Consider the following 17,804-nt stretch of genomic DNA (forward strand, 5'->3'; position numbering starts at 1 on the left):
ATGGAATATTTGCCTGAGACTTGAATACACCAATTTATCTTCCATTGCCTTTCACATAAAGCCATCTTACTTCACTGAAGAGTAATTTGCATCAGATTTATCTAGAGGTTAATTACCAACTCTTTATTTGCATATGGTGCTACCATTGCAGTTCATGATTTCAGAAAGTCTCCATTTCAATGGAGCTCTCCTAATGACAGGATCACCAGTCCTGGGCTATCTGATTGAATGGGAGATACTTCATCAAGGTGGCTGGAACTGCACCAATTGGGTGGAGGTTAATGGGGAGAAATTGGCAGACGATCTCATTCAATTGTAGGGCAAGTTGTCACAAGTTTAAAGGCAAATTTAAGATCTATATCAGGAAGTTCTTCTTCACATAAAGAATGATCAAAACATGGAATGGACTCTGGGATAGGGTATTGGTGAGGCAAAAACCCTGGAATCATTTAAGAACCACTTGGATGCTGCAATGGAAGGACTTCAGGGTCTATCTGAATGGATGAGCTAAGATTTACATTGAGTTACAATGAATCTACAGCACAGAAACAGACCATTCGGCCCAATTGGTCTATGCCGGCGTTTATACTCCATGCAAGCCTCCCCCCTCCCTACTTCATCTACCCCTATCAGCGTATCCTTCTATTCCTTTCTCCCTCATGTGCTTATCTAGCTTCCCCTTAAATCCATCAACTACTTGCCTCAACTACTCCTTGTGGTAGCACGCTCCACATTGTAACCACTCTTTGGGTAAAGACATTTCTCCTGAATTCCCTTTTGGATTTATTACTGGCTATCTTATATTGATTACCTCTAGTTTTGGACTCCACCACAAGTGGAAACATTTTCTCTACGTCTACCCTATCGAACCCTTTATCTTAAAGACCTCTATCAGGTCACCCTCAGGATGGGCCGAATGGTTTTTTCAACTGTAATTATCTTGTGATTTTACAGACAAAAGAGTTCTGGCTGGATTTGAGCCTAGGCCCCAGAGGTGAAATCCCTTGCCAGGCCCATGATTAATCAACTATTTTAGTCATAATTTGGATTGCATACTTGTGTCAATTGTCTGGTGTTACATTCTAGAATCAAGCCCTGTGGGAAAACACCAAATACATTTCATGGGGAATGCGGAATACCCTATCCAGAAGTTAAAATAAACTGCAATAGAATGTCACATCATTCAGACACTGTGAATGTCTTCACGAAACATCTCCCTGCACTGTAAAATTTAGGAGGTCTACAACATTGGAGGGAGTTGAGCAATAAATAGGAAAGCACCTTGGCGTGCAGGTTCTAAATGTTCTTTAAGCTGCCCCCTGACCTGCCCAAGGGCTTAATTGATAATATAAATAAAAAGCAAAAAAAAAACTGTAAATGCTGAAAACCTGCAACAAAAGCACAAATGCTGGTAATGCTCAGCGTCTGCGGAGAGAACAGAGGAGGTAACGACTCAGTGTGAGATGAGAGGTCCACACCCAAAAGATTAATTTGTCTGTTCTCTCAACAGACGCTGGGCGACCTCACGAGCGCTTACAGCATTTTCTGTTTTCAGCTCATTTGAGTTCAAACATGAGCTATACAAATCAGGAAAGTCCCAGATTCAAACCCCAGTCTGATCTCAGCCAAGGCAAAAGAGAGGGACATATGATTGTTCTCAGCACCCCTGGGCTAAGGAAGAGGGGAAACAAAAACTTATGGGGCCCTGTTCCTATTTGATATCAGTGTGTATTTGTACACATCAAGTGAAGACTCTTGTACAAGGCTCTTTTCTTCAGAAAAGAGAAGACTGAGTGGTGACCTGATAGAGATCTTTAAGATTAAGAAAGGGTTTGATAGGGTGGACGTAAAGAAGATGTTTCCATTTGCGGGGGAGACTAGAACTAGGGGCCATAAATATAAGATAGTCACTAATAAATCCAATAGGGAATTCAGGAGAAACTTCTTTACCCAGAGAGTGGTTAGAATGTGGAACTCGCTACCACAAGGAGTAGCTGAGGTGAATAGCAGAGATACATTTAAGGGGATGGTAGCCATGATGTGGAGATGCCGGTGATGGACTGGGGTTGACAATTGTAAACAATTTTACAACACCAAGTTATAGTCCAGCAATTTTATTTTAAATTCACAAGCTTTCGGAGGCTTCCTCCTTCCTCAGGTGAACGATGTCGAAATGAAATCCTCGAAATGAAATCGCATTTATAATTCACAGAACAATGCTTGGTGATTACAGACAGTTTTTTCAACTGCCCGTTGCCAAGGCAATCAGTGTGCAGACAGACAGGTGTTACCTGCAAGTTCTCAGAACATACAAATCACCAAAAAAAAACAACAAACAAAAAAAAAACAGAGATAGAGAGGTAGAAACATAGAAAAGACAGCAACTGACCTGTTATATTAAAAACAGATAACATTTGTTCGCTGGTGGGGTAACGTGTAGCGTGACATGAACCCAAGATCCCGGTTGAGGCCGTCCTCATGGGTGCGGAACTTGGCTATCAATTTCTGCTCGACGATTTTGCGTTGTCGTGTGTCTCGAAGGCCGCCTTGGAGTACGCTTACCCGAAGGTCGGTGGATGAATGTCCATGACTGCTGAAGTGTTCCCCGACTGGGAGGGAACCCTCCTGTTTGGTGATTGTTGCGCGATGTCCGTTCATCCGTTGTCGCAGCGTCTGCATGGTCTCGCCAATGTACCATGCTCTGGGGCATCCTTTCCTGCAACGTATGAGGTAGACAAAGTTGGCCGAGTCACAGGAGTATGAACCATGCACCTGGTGGGTGGTGTCCTCTCGTGTGATGGTGGTATCTGTGTCGATGATCTGGCATGTCTTGCAGAGGTTACCGTGGCAGGGTTGTGTGGTGTCGTGGACGCTGTTCTCTTGAAAGCTAGGTAATTTGCTGCGAACGATGGTCTGTTTGAGGTTGGGTGGCTGTTTAAAGGCGAGTAGTGGAGGTGTGGGGATGGCCATAGCGAGGTGTTCGTCGTCATTGATGACATGTTGAAGGCTGCGGAGAACATGGCGTAGTTTCTCCGCTCCGGGGAAGTACTGGACGACAAAGGGTACTCTGTTGGTTGCGTCCCGTGTTAGTCTCCTGAGGAGGTCTATGCGATTTTTTGCTGTGGCCCGTCGGAACTGTCGATCGATGAGTCGAGCGTCATATCCCGTTCTTACTAGGGCGTCTTTCAGCGTCTGTAGGTGTCCATCGTGTTCCTCCTCGTCTGAGCAGACCCTGTGTATTCGCAGGGCCTGTCCATAGGGGATGGCCTCTTTGACGTGGTTCGGGTGGAAGCTGGAAAAGTGGAGCATCGTGAGGTTGTCTGTGGGCTTGCGGTAGAGTGAGGTGCTGAGGTGCCCGTCTTTGATGGAGATTCGTGTGTCCAAGAAAGAAACCGATTCTGAGGAGTAGTCCATGGTGAGCTTGATGGTGGGATGGAACTTGTTGATGTTGTCGTGTAGTCTCTTTAGTGATTCGTTGCCGTGGGTCCATAGAAAGAAAATGTCGTCGATGTATCTGGTGTATAGTGTTGGTTGGAGGTCTTGTGCATCGACCAAGCTTCCCCTGGTACCACGGTTGCAACCACAGGGAAGTCTATCGTCAATTTGTCCTACCACACCCTTCAACCAGACGAAATCGAAGTTCTCAGCCGAGGGCTCAATTTCTGCCCCACTACCAAAATGGACCCCACTAGTCCCGCCGCGAGTTCGAGCAGGACTTCTTCACTGCACAGGACCTCCAACCAACGCTATACACCAGATATATCGACGACATTTTCTTTCTATGGACCCACGGCGAGGAATCACTAAAGAGACTACACGATAACATCAACAAGTTCCATCCCACCATCAAGCTCACCATGGACTACTCCTCAGAATCAGTTTCTTTCTTGGACACACGAATCTCCATCAAAGGCGGGCACCTCAGCACCTCACTCTACCACAAGCCCACGGACAACCTCACGATGCTCCACTTTTCCAGCTTCCACCCTAACCACGTCAAAGAGGCCATCCCCTATGGACAGGCCCTGCGAATACACAGGGTCTGCTCAGACGAGGAGGAACGCGATGGACACCTACAGACGCTGAAAGACGCCCTAGTAAGAACGGGATATGACGCTCGACTCATCGATCGACAGTTCCGACGGGCCACAGCAAAAAATCGCATAGACCTCCTCAGGAGACTAACACGGGACGCAACCAACAGAGTACCCTTTGTCGTCCAGTACTTCCCCGGAGCGGAGAAACTACGCCATGTTCTCCGCAGCCTTCAACATGTCATCAATGACGACGAACACCTCGCTATGGCCATCCCCACACCTCCACTACTCGCCTTTAAACAGCCACCCAACCTCAAACAGACCATCGTTCGCAGCAAATTACCTAGCTTTCAAGAGAACAGCGTCCACGACACCACACAACCCTGCCACGGTAACCTCTGCAAGACATGCCAGATCATCGACACAGATACCACCATCACACGAGAGGACACCACCCACCAGGTGCATGGTTCATACTCCTGTGACTCGGCCAACGTTGTCTACCTCATACGTTGCAGGAAACAATGCCCCAGAGCATGGTACATTGGCGAGACCATGCAGACGCTGCGACAACGGATGAACGGACACCGCGCAACAATCGCCAATCAGGAGGGTTCCCTCCCAGTCGGGGAACACTTCAGCAGTCATGGACATTCATCCACCGACCTTCGGGTAAGCGTACTCCAAGGCGGCCTTCGAGACACACGACAACGCAAAATCGTCGAGCAGAAATTGATAGCCAAGTTCCGCACCCATGAGGACGGCCTCAACCGGGATCTTGGGTTCATGTCACGCTACACGTTACCCCACCAGCGAACAAATGTTATCTGTTTTTAATATAACGGGTCAGTTGCTGTCTTTTCTATGTTTCTACCTCTCTATCTCTGTTTTTTTTTTGTTTGTTGTTTTTTTTGGTGATTTGTATATTCTGAGAACTTGCAGGTAACACCTGTCTGTCTGCACACTGATTGCCTTGGCAACGGGCAGTTGAAAAAACTGTCTGTAATCACCAAGCATTGTTCTGTGAATTATAAATGCGATTTCATTTCGAGGATTTCATTTCGACATCGTTCACCTGAGGAAGGAGGAAGCCTCCGAAAGCTTGTGAATTTAAAATAAAATTGCTGGACTATAACTTGGTGTTGTAAAATTGTTTACAACATTTAAGGGGAATCTAGATAAACACATGAAATAGAAAGGAATAGAAGAATATGCTGATGTGGTTAGATGAAGTAGAGTGGGAAGAGGCTCGTTTGAAGTGGAAACACCAGCATAGACCAGTTGGGCTGAATGACCTGTTTCCCTGCTGTAAATTCTATGTAGGGCAGGTAGGGGCTAGGTTGAGTTACCCTTCACAGTGAAAGAACCTGACGACATTCACCGTCCAGGCTCACACATAGAGAACGGTACCAGAGGGCTACTGGGGCCCATGAAATGTATGGTAGCAGGAACTAGTACCTTTGGGTGAGCGGAGGAGCATTACATTTTATGTATAAATCCAGCACAGGACAGATCTGATTCTTTAAATGCTGGAACTAGCACTCCAGACTAATCAGTGGATACTTCAAAGATATTTTGCACTGGCTTCTGAGTCACTTTGACAACTTACCCAGTTTGTAAGTTATGTAAATGATTACATCACTGTGCTTCCAATTAGGGTTTTTTTTGGAAGGTCATTAGTAATCAGGGTTAAAATATATTTTTCTATTTTAAAACTCCTTTTCAATGAATACTATTTGGGATGAGATATTTACTGCAGTACAAGCAGTTCCCCCAGTGTGGTTAATGTCAGCTCGCCTGGTCCTGACATTCATCTATCTACAGTAGCATTTCAAAGTGACCATTACACATGTCTAGTCCCAAGACTGTGGGGTTAATCTGGACTTTGTGCGATAGTATAAAATGGATGATAACAAATCCACCTGTTTTACATCTCTACCTATTTTGATTTCTACTGACTGCCAATTCGCTGTCACCCGTGTTACACTATCGCACTAAGTCAAAATTCCCCGCAGTGAGTGCAAACAGGCTATTCGACTGTACAAGCCATCACAGCCGAGCCTGTCCTAGCACATTCAGCTTGTTTTTGGGAAGTAGCAGCAGCAGCTTGAAGGGCTAAAGAAACAGGAAGGACCAGCATACGGAAAGGTCACTGATCAAAAGAACTGCTACCTTCAGTAATCATGAGCTTCACTGAAAGTCACTGTAATATTGTGCAATTGTATCATTTGATAGATGAATCCAAAGAAAGCCACGATTGTTTAAGACTCTTAATTCCTTATGGAAGAAAGACTGGTTTTCATCTTTTTAACTTGCTATTGATCCCCCAGTGGCTTGTGGGTAAATTGACCCCCTGCAGCATTAAGCAATCCAGATGGGGAGAACATAGGAATTGGTGGACAAAAAAGGACCAAGGTCCATCTAGTTCGCCTTCTACCATCCCGATAGTCGCGTGACACGACGATAATGGAGTTATTAACTACTCATGGCAATCAATCTCTGTCAACTAGTCTACAACAGACCCAGACATGAGGTGAGGAAAATCCCAGTGGTGGAGAGCTTTGGAAACATAAGTCCAAAGTCACCTGATCCTCGCAAGCATGGTCCACTCACCACACGTCATGCCTCACATTACTCATATACTGTATCCCAAAATGTTATTTTCTGAAAGAAATCTATCGAATTTGAATTTGAATGAATCAACACTAACTGCTCCCACCGTCTCCCTAGGGACCCTGTTTCATAGATTGACCACTCACTCACTGAAATATTGTTTCCGCAGATTTGTTTTGAATTTACCCCCCTGCAAGTGCAGGCCGTGTCCTCTGGTTCTACTGTTCCATCCCTGGTTTGGGTTTAATTGATCTCAGACAGGCAGTCGTTGGGAGTGCTACAATTAACCTCTCTGCATTTTTTTTCCAAGCAAGGGATCAAGCCTGATCACTACCCAGTAAACCCCACCGCCAAAAGCAGCCATGCGGACAACACATGAGAATGGACTGAGCTTGTCTGTGAGGTCCTACACAATCAAGTACCCTGCCAACCCAATGCTTTGGTTCACCTATGTGGAGTGTTTATTTGGGTGCACTGCTGGTGACATCTATTTAACCATACTATAGAAAGAATTGGCACCTTCAGAGGGAGAACATTGGAAAATTGTAACCTGAAAGAATATTCAGTAAAACAAATTCATTCTGTTTCCCAAACGGCAATTACATTTTATTCTGTTTGTTTATTTTTTCTTCTCTTTCATTACTCAGTCCCTTTTCACTTTAAGCTTTCCTTACCTTCTCGTTACCAGGTAACATATTTTGCATAACCTCACACTCACATGAATTATTTTTATTTGCATTGCTCCACGGTTGAGCTTGAAGTCTCCTATTTGTCACAAATTAAACCAGCCCGCAGAGATCCAGGGAGACAGATACAGACCAGAAAAACAGGACCGGGACAATAGTTAAATCACCTGTCATTTGAACGGGGAAGAGTGGATTTTTTTTAAAGCCAGTATGAAAGAAAACAAGTTACTAATCTGATGCCATTGCTTTCCCTTCGATGATTTGTTTTCATTTTACATTCTCTGAAGAATTGCACTCCGACTCCCACCACCCCCGACTGAAGCTGTGTTATGGGCTTCACGGTACTGGTAGCCCTCTGGTACCACACCCAACCAAACATTATTCACACAAGAGTCTCAGGACCGAATGCCGCCCGCAGGGGTATCTCGACCACAAGGGACATCATGGCCAACTCCAGCCCTATCCTCGCCCACCATCCACCGATGTGCAGCGGTTGAAAGCACAGGTGTGCCGCCAGAGACTGACCTGACTCCACCTGTAGCGCTCTATGTAAACAAGGAGGTCCTAACACCTCTCAGCAGCAAAAGCATTGCCTGGCGCTGGGCAGAGAAAGTGCAGAGTTCGCTTGCATGGGCCTGTCACGCAGTTCTTCTGCACTGCAGGCCTGCGCACCTTCCCCCCAACAATTGGGAAGCTCAGTTAAAGCAGCGCATATAACAGCTACTTTCAAGTCATGACCGTAACTTCGGAACAAAGCTGCAGCTGTTCCCGTCTACCGCTGAAGGTCTGAAAACCGCTGTGCAATTTACGCAGGTAAATTTCTAGAGCACCAGCAGCCTTAACACATTGTAGAACCACTTCCCTAAGAGGTATATACGAGGATATCGTACCTATATCGTTATAAGGATAAAAATAAAATACATAAGGCCGTTTGCTGCCAACTCTTCAGCAAGTTTAAAACAGAGGCCCTGAAATTTCAGGATTTACAATCCAGTGGTTATGCTGCAGTTTGCAGGGTCAATGGGAGGGCATCATTAGCACAGTGCAGGTGGGCACGAGCAATGCTTCTGGCACATCTCTGGTGCCCACCTGCCCATGCCAATGGAACGTCCAGCATTAGTCTGCCCATGGGAAGGGAGGGGGTTGCCCAAGTCTCCCTGATGATCAGCCCTGTCAGTCCCCTAAGCGAGGAGGCCAATCTCCGACAATTGTGACAAAAGCAAAATCCGTGCAGTCTTTGGAGGGGTCCAGCTGCTTGCCTGGCCTGGTGAATCAGAGGGAGTGGGAGGGAAAGAGCGGCCATGGGCCCTGGTCAAAATCAGGGGTCCAGCCAGCATCGGGAGGAGGGGGGGTTCAGTATGGGATGGGGAGGGGATGGAGTCCAGCATCGATGGTGGTGGGGGGGCGGTTGGCTGATCGCGGGGGTCCTGTCGGCCAGGTGAGTTTGTTGGGCCTGGATGAAACACTCCTGCTCCTCCGGGCCCACAAGCAGTCCAATAAAGGCCCTCACCTCATGGATCCGGCCTTCCTGCCTGCTTTCACCTGACATGAATTGGAAGCGATGGGAAACCTGAACGGGTAAGGTTAAATTCATTTAACTTTTGCAATACACACAGAATTAAGTACCTCAACTATTTCAATGGAGTACATTGCCCTTTTAAGTATAGGCCCGCCGGCTTTAAATGGAGGAGAGACTTCCTGGTGTCTGTTGTGCACACGCAGACAAACCTGTCTGGGTTAAACCCAGAGTGGGCGAGTTGGAGCCGGGATGCAGTCCTGCTCCAAAAAGCTGTTATTTTAACCTCCCACCTGCCCCCAACCCACCCGTTCTTGGGGGTTAAAATTACCTCCAATGACTCAGGGCCATGAGTCGACATCTATTAGCTGAAGAGAGCCTCTGGGAAGCTGCATTCATAAATATCCGAGATTACTTGGAAACAGAAGCACAGGCATATAATAGCGCAGGAAGGCACAATCCTGAAAAATTCATATTGGCATCAGAGAATAACAATTTCCCACCCAATGACTATTCGCCATTAATGGCGCAGAGAACACTGAATACAGAGTAGGAGTTCTCCACTCCATGGTCTTGATATCGCAGTGGAAAGTGATCTTTAATCTGCCGACATTTCTGCTAGATGACTGCCGCATAAGGAATAGTCCAGCACTCTATTTCTGTTCCTGCCAATCAGGGCAGATTGTATTGCACACTGAATTGGAACAGAGATAGTTACATGAGGGCTATAATTGAGAAGCTATATTTCCTACTAGCGAGAGGATGAAGCTCAATGAAAAATAACACTGCACATATTGGGAACAGCTCCTCCAATGGTTTACTCATGGGTGAGTGCACTGTGTGGCGCACTGCTGGGTCCCAGATTTGATCCTCCATCAATGTCCTGGAATCTCCAGGAATTGAAGATTAATCTCTAGGATACTGCTGGGGGCAAACCAGGAGAAAAATCATTGCAGCATTAAAAGAAAAATTCTTTAAATTATTGGTTATAGAAATGCTGGAGTTGGGAAAGAACAGGTTTGACTGACAGTCATGAATCATCCAATCGGGTAATGAAGAGTTTGTTTGTTTTCTAATTGGCCGTGGGAAGGCAGGGCACTGCGAGAATGGACATGTCGCGTGACCAATGGGGGGAGTCTGGGGGCGGGGCAGTTGAAGGGAGGATGTCATGTGATGAAACCAGCCAGAGATGGTAACCCTAGTCTGGACTGTAGGTGTGATGTTAAAACTGGCCTCAGCACCGCTGGTTTAACAAAGGAAAAATACTCCCGCTCCTCACGATAACAGTGATTCCTGCTGGAAGGTCCTCCTGTGGACAGGAGCTGGGCTCAGGTACAATGCCTGCTGACACTTACTGCTAACCCGACACATGAAACACGTCCACTTGTGTAATGAGGGGTGATCTGATGGAGGTGTTTAAAATGAAAATAGGATTCGATAGGGTGGAAACAGAGAAACTATTTCCTCTGATGGGGGAATCAGAGCGAGGGGACATAAAATTAGTGCCAGGCCATTTAGGAGTGAAATCAGGAAGCACTTTTCACACAAAGGGTAGTGGAAATCTGGAACTCTCTCCCCCAAAAGGCTGTGGACATTTGGGGGTCAATTGGAGCTTTCAAGACTGAGATTGATGGATTTTTGTTAGGTAAGGGCATCAAGGGTTATGGAGCTAAGGCAGGTAAATGGAGTTGAGGTACAGATCATCCATGATCTAACTGAATGGCGGAGCAGGTTCGAGCGGCTGAATGGACTACACCTGTTCCGATGTTCCTAAATGGTGCCAATTGACCACACCCAGCAAGAATAGTATCTTGAAGAGAGAAGAAAGGATTAGAAAAACACAGATTTTTGGTAGTCTACTCTCCCCAATGATCTCTTCCCCAGGAATAGGATCTTTGTGACGACGTAGGTCGATATATCATCGGGCCCTCCACACTCAAAAGCCTCCCAGATATGAAATGACAGTTATATTCTACTTGTGAGGCAGACCGTAACTCATGCACCAATTTGTTACCAATCTGTTATCCAGTCAGTTGTGAACTATAAGCCATGTTCCACAACCGTCCATTTCACAAACTCAGTGTGGATTCACATATTCTGCATCAACAAGTCATTGACACACAAAAAATACCAATGTATAGTTTACAAAGCCATAAAATAACACAATGCAAACTTCATCAACTTCATATCAGCCACATCAACTGAGTTCCCTGATGTCCAGTGTGACAGTCCTATAGAAGAAAGAACTTGCATTTATAAAGCACCTCTCATGACCTCAGGACGTCCCAAAGTGCCAATGAAGTACTTTTGAAGTATAGTCACTTTTGTAATGTAGGAAATGCAGCAGCCGATTTGTGCACAGCAAGGTCCCACAAACATTAATGTGATAATGACCAGATCGTCTGTTTTTAATGGTGTTGGTTGAGGGATAAATAATGGCCAGGACACCAGGGTGAACTCCCCTGCTCTTCTTCGAAATAGTGCCACTGGATCTTTCACGGCCACTTGAGAGGGCAGACGGGACCTCGGTTTAACATCTCATCTGAAAGATGGCACCTCCAACAGTGCAGCACTCCCTCAGTACAGCACTAAGTGTGCTAGTCGAGATTTTGTGCACAAGTATCTGGTAGTGGGACTTGAACCCACAAAGTACTGACTCAGAGACGGGAGTGTTACCACTGAGCCATGGCTAACATCTATCACAGGACTACATATCTGCAGCATCGAGTAAGGGCAGGGCTGTGCTCTCCCTGGCTAAAAGGGTTTGCCGGCGCTCGCCTGGGCTCAGGCGTTAAGAATGGCTACGTGGCAGAGGTAGCGGAGTGCCGTGGCGATCTCTGAACTCAAACCCCAGCACAGTCAGTGTGTTGAAGGAGAACAGACAAAATCGGGGAAAAAAAAGAAATCATCAAAAAAAGCTGCAGCAAAACTCCTTAGTTCGTTTCCATTATCAACTTGAAACTCGTTACCGAGCTACAGGTTTGCAGTCCTCCCGAGGCTCTATTCCTTGGTGAGTTTATCTTTTAAATTAAGCTATTCAATTCCTCCCCCCTCTGACAGCAGAAGAGCTGAAATGAGCATTCAACCTGCAACCTTCTCCTGCCTCCTTGATCTCCTTAATGACAGTTCATTAAATGCTAACACCTTCTTCCAAAGGAACCAGTAATTGGGTAGTTATCTCCTGCATTCCCTGGAGAACGTGACCAACGATTGAGCAATGCTTCAACCGCCTGTCCCCTTGCTATTCTCAAGACACGGTTCTCGTATTCTAGAGCAGGAGACTGCACATTCCTCGTCTAAAATGAAATAGATTTTTGACAAAGAATAAGTAATTAATCCATGAATTATAGTGACTTTCTAATTAGGTATGAGGTCTTTAACTGGGTATTTAACTTAAAGAAAGACCTTCACTTATACAGTGCCTTATCACATCTCTCAGAAATGTCTCAGACACTTTGCCTGAAATGAATCTAGGTGCAGTCACTAGGCAAATGTAGCAGTCATTTTATGCATAGCAAATTCCCACAAAGAACAATGAGATAAACGACCAGCGAATCTGTTTTTTATTTGGTGGTGTTAGTTGAGGGAAAGATGTTGGCCAGGACACTGGGGCGAACTCCCTTGCTCTTTGTCATGGGATCTTTAACTTCCACCAGAACCGGCAGAGTAGGCAGTTTAACACCTCAACCAATACTCCAGCAAGGTCCCACAAACAGCAATGAGATAAATGATCAGTTATTCTATGTCAATGATGTTGGTCAAGGGATAAATATGGCACGATTCAAAGAAGAGCTGGGGAGTTCTCCCTGGTGTCCTGGCCAATATTTATCCCTCCATCACTAAAAAAAGAGTATTTGGTCATTATTTCATTGCTGTTGGTGGGACCTTGCTGTGCAACTTTGGCTGCCTCGTTTCCTACATTGTGGAATGTATTTCATGTATTTCCTACATTTCCAACAGTGACGACACTTCTAAAGTACTTTGTTGGCTTTGGGACGTCCTGACTGTAGAAATGCAAGTCTTTCTTTCACAGCTCCTGGAAAACCCACACCCCCAAGGCCCAAGAGAAATTTCTAACTTAAGTCCCTGGTTTTAATGATTTTGTGATCTGTTTCAGAACGTTTTATTTGTTTATGATGTTTTGGCTGTTACTTTTAACTATATATACGCCGGAAAATAGCAGCTGAAAGCCCTGCGGAAACAAAATTGAGGAATCTGATTGCTCAGTTTCCTGCTGGTTTTTCCATCTCCCAATGGCACTCCCTGCTACTTTTGGTTCACACATAGATACTGGAATGATAACGTAAGATGTAAAAGGTGAATGGTGTCAATCAATTGATCCTTTGCCCTCAGACATGAGATACTTTGGAGGAGCAAAGTGTGACTCTTTTGAAGTAGGCTAGGCTTTCAGGTGTGACATGTTAGACAGATGACTTTTCATTATAGAGCTGGACACTTCTGTGAAGTGGCAGAATGTATAAATGCAGAGATTAGACAAGCATGTTGCAACAGCAGAATGGTTTTAATGGGGGATTTTAACTTTCATATTGTTTGGGATAAGCAGACAAGCCCATTCAACGTTGAGTTTGAAAGGCAGAAACCCGTATCAGCTACTAAGATTCTAAATTTAGGTAAGGCCGACTTGAATGGGATGAGACAGAGATTGTCCACAGTAAACTGGGCAAATCTGATAATGGGTAAAACAACAGAAGATCAGTGGGAGTTCAAAAAAGAATTTAACGTGATACAGAACCAGTTTATACCCCTATGGGGCAAGCGCTCGACTTGCCAAAAAAAAACAGCCATGGACAACAAAAGAGGTAAGGGACAACATAAAATTAAAAGAAAAAGCAAACAAAAATGCAAAAAAAACATAGATCCTGGATTCTGGGAGAGATACAAAGAACAACAAAGGGTGACAAAACAGATATTAAGAGCTACAAAAAGGAAGGATGAAAAGAAACTTGCAAGAGATATCAAAATCAACACAAAAAAAATTACAATTATACTACAGAAAATAGGGTGGCAAGTGCAATGCAGGCCCCTTAAAAACTGATAATAGTGATATTGTAAATGAAAATAAGGAAATGGCGGACATGTTAAATAATTACTTGCGTCAGTATTTACAGTAGAGGAAGAGGATAGCATGCCTGACACGCCAAGGAAACTAATTTCCGGGACGGGGACTCACCATAATTAACGTAAGCAAATTAACAGTAATGAAGAAAATAATGGCACTAAAGAGTGACAAATCCCCAGGACCAGATGGTTTTCATCTCAGGGTTTTAAAGTAAGTAGGTGAGAACATTGCAGATGCCCTAACTATAATCTTCCAAAGTTCTCTCGATTCAGGAATCATTCCTTTAGATTGGAAAATTGCACATTTCACTCTGCTATTTAAGAAAGGTGAGAGGGGGAAACCAGGGAATTATAGACCAGTTAGCCTAACATCCGTTGTCAGGAAATTACTAGTCTCTAATGAAGAATAGAGTGACTGAGCACCTTGAAAATTTTCAACTGATCAGAGAGAGCCAACATGGATTTGTAAAGTGTAGGTCATGCCTGACAAACCTGATTGAATTTTTTGATTGAATTTTTTGAAGAGGTGACTAAAGTAGTGGACAGGGGAATGTCTATGGATGTTGTTTATAGGGACTTCCAGAAGGCATTCGATAAAGTCCCTCGTAAGAGACTGTTAGCTAAAATTGAAGCTCATGGAATTGAGGGCAAATTATTGACCTGGTTAGGAAGTTAGTTGAGCGGCAGGAGACCGAGAGTAGGGATAATGGGCAGCTATTCAAATTGGCAGGATGTGACTAGTGGTGTCCCACAGGGATCTGTGTTGGGGCTTCAACTATTCACTGTAATTATTAATGACTTCGATGACGGGATAGAGAGCCACATATCCAAGTTTGCCGATGACACAAAGATAAGCAGCATTGTAAGCAGTGTAGATGGAAGCATACAATTACAGAGATATTAATAGATTAAGTGAATGGATAAAACTGTGGCAAATGGATTTCAATGTAGGCAAGTGTGAGGTCATCCACTTTGGACCTAAAAAGGTAGATCAGAGTACTTTCTAAATGGTGAAAAGCTCGAGACTGTGGAGGTCCAAAGAGACTTAAGGGTCCATGTACATAGATCGTTAAAATGTCATAGACAGGTACAGAAAATAATCAAAAAGGCTAATGGATTGCTGGCCTTTATATCTAGGAGGACAAGAATACATAGGGGTAGAAGTTATGCTACAGCTATACAGAACCCTGGTTAGACCACACCTGGAGCACAGAGTTCTGGGCACTGCACCGTAGGAAGGATATATTGGCCTTGGAGGGAGTGCATTTACTAGAATGATATCTGAACTCCAAGGATTAAATTATGAGAAGAGATTACACAAACTAGGGTTGTATTCCCTGGAATTTAGAAGATTAAGGAGTGATTTGATCGAAGTTTTCAAAATATTAAGGGGAACTGATACAGTCGATAGAGAGAAACTATTTCTGTGGCTGGGGAGTCGGACTTGGGGACATAACCAAAAAATTCGAGCCAGAACTTTCAGGAGTTTTTAAAAAATTCGTTCATGGGATGTGGGCGTCGCTGGCGAGGCCGGCATTTATTGCCCATCCCTAAAGTGAAGTTAGGAAACACTTCTACACGCAAAGGGTGGTAGAAGTTTGGAATTCTCTTCCGCAAATGGCAGTTGATGCTAGCTCAATTGTTAATTTTAAATCTAAGATTGATAGATTTTTATTAACCAAAGGTATTAAGGGATATGGGTTTAAGGCGGGTATATGGAGTTAGGTCACAGATCAGCAATGATCTCAATGAATGGCGGAACAGGCTCGAGGGACTAAATGGCCTACTCCTGTTCCTATGTTCGTATGACAGATGCTCCCCAATAGAATGCTGGTAATTCTTATTTGTATGTGGAGATTGAATGAATGAACAAAGATGTTACATTCCAGCACCCCTCATTTTGATGAATTCCCTCACTAAAATTCATTTACACTCCAGTTACCTACTGCTAATGATGTCAACAGAAACCACCAGTTCAGTTGACAATTAAATTATCAGTTGTAGAGAAACTGTAAAGTGAAACATTGACTACAAATTTCCACCAGAATTAAGTCAGCTGAAAAATAAACCCCCCGATTACCAGGAGAACACAGCTACCAGCACAAATCATTTCACAATCGATGAAACAATTACTTTAATGGATTGGACACTTGCACAACCTGGAGACTGAAAATCTGAAAAAAAAAGATTGTGCTGATTCACAGACAGGAATTGTTAAGAGGGAGATCTGGGACAAGCTTTACGTTAAAGGTGCCATATCAATGAAACACAAACAGAAAACAAAGTGCCACCCTGTCAACATAACCTTCTATTCCTTTCTCCCTCATGCACTTATCTAGCTTCCCCTTAAATGCATCTATGATATTCGCCTCAACCTAATTTAATTTAAGGCAGATATTATCTCAGGGCCCAGTTCATATTCCTCCATTTTACAGCGGGGAGAAATGCCTTGCCATTCACTGTTAAGCGTTGTCACGTGGAACATTCTTCAAGCTGTCCTGCCAAGAAACCACAGGGAAATTGAACTTACAGTTGTAATGAAATGGAGTAGACAGGTGAGGGGGCAAACAGTGGGATAGCTGGTACTAAGTCAATGAATGAAGGCATTGCAACCTAATGATGAAGGTCATAAGCATCATCACACAAAATTCCCATTAAAATCTGGTATAATGGCTGCATCGGTACTTAATAAGCCAGCCAGCTAACAAATCTCTGCAGTGGGCAAGCTGTATCACAAGGTGTGTGGGTCATAAAGATTTACATGAAGGCACAATGCATTTAACATGTGCCCTCACCCTGGGGTCATTCACTGAAACAGCAATGAAACAATTTAATGGCCTACTTGTGTTGCAGAACTGCTTCTTGAAATGGCCCTGCAGTAAGAGCTGAGCTGCCGGTGGTGTGGAATGCAGCCCCTTTCTGTTGTGGGGTGGATTCCCCCAGCATCACAAGCATTCACAGTCGCATTAAAGTCAGAGGTAGCGGCTTTATTTTCTGGTTGCCGTACCTTTGCCAATAGGCTGAGCAAGGAACGCACAGAGCAATGAGCGGGAAAGAAAAAAAAATCACCATCTGTCTGCGGAAGTAACCGGCAGCCGGCAGCCAGAAAAGATGGCAGCTTCCGACACTGGCAGTGTTTAGATTGCTAATGATGGCATTCACAAAAATAACCCCCACCTTTTCAGCTGGGTCTCAGGGCCTCTGAAGCTAGCGGTGCCATCTCGTTTACTTTATAGCAGTGACACTTTTGTAAATAGTCATTCTTGGGATGCGGGAGTTGCTGGCAAGGCCGGCATTTATTGCCTATCCCTAATTGCCCTGAGAAGGTGGTGGGTGAGTCTTCTATCTTTGTAATAGTTTGGTACAACTGAGTGGCTTGCTGGGCAACTTCAGAGGACAGTTAAGAGTCAAGTGCATTGGTGTAGGACTGGAGTCACATGTAGGCCAGTCCCACTCCAGAGACTTGAGCATAAAATCGGAGTGCTGCGCTGTCGGAGGTGCTATCTTTCGGATGAGATATTAAACCGAGGCCCTTCCTGCCCTCTCAGGTGGATGTAAAAGATCCCACAGCACTATTCGAAGAAGAGCAGGGGAGTTCTCCTCAGTGTCCTGGCCAATATTTATCCCTCAACCAATACCTAAAATAGATGATCTGGTCATTTATTTCATTGCTGTTTGTGGGATCTTACTGTGCGCAGAATTGGCTGCCGCATTTCCTACATTACAACAATGACTATACTTCAAAAGTACTTCAATGGCTGCAAAGTGCTATGGGACATCCTGAGGTTGTGAAAGGTGCTTTATAAATGCAGGTCTTTTTCACTTACTAGCCTAGGGACACTGAGGCCAACTGTAGTGTCCCTACTGCCACCT

General features: G+C 44.6%; 1 protein-coding gene across 2 annotated transcripts in view; it reads right to left on the bottom strand.

The window, feature by feature from the left end:
* LOC137333488 (RNA-binding Raly-like protein) overlaps positions 1-17,804 on the bottom strand; it is a 1,248,502-nt gene that overhangs the window by 261,453 nt on the left and 969,245 nt on the right. The gene's annotated exons all lie outside the window — the stretch shown is intronic.

This window comes from Heptranchias perlo, chromosome 16, assembly GCF_035084215.1.
Source record: "Heptranchias perlo isolate sHepPer1 chromosome 16, sHepPer1.hap1, whole genome shotgun sequence".
NCBI lineage: Eukaryota > Metazoa > Chordata > Chondrichthyes > Hexanchiformes > Hexanchidae > Heptranchias > Heptranchias perlo.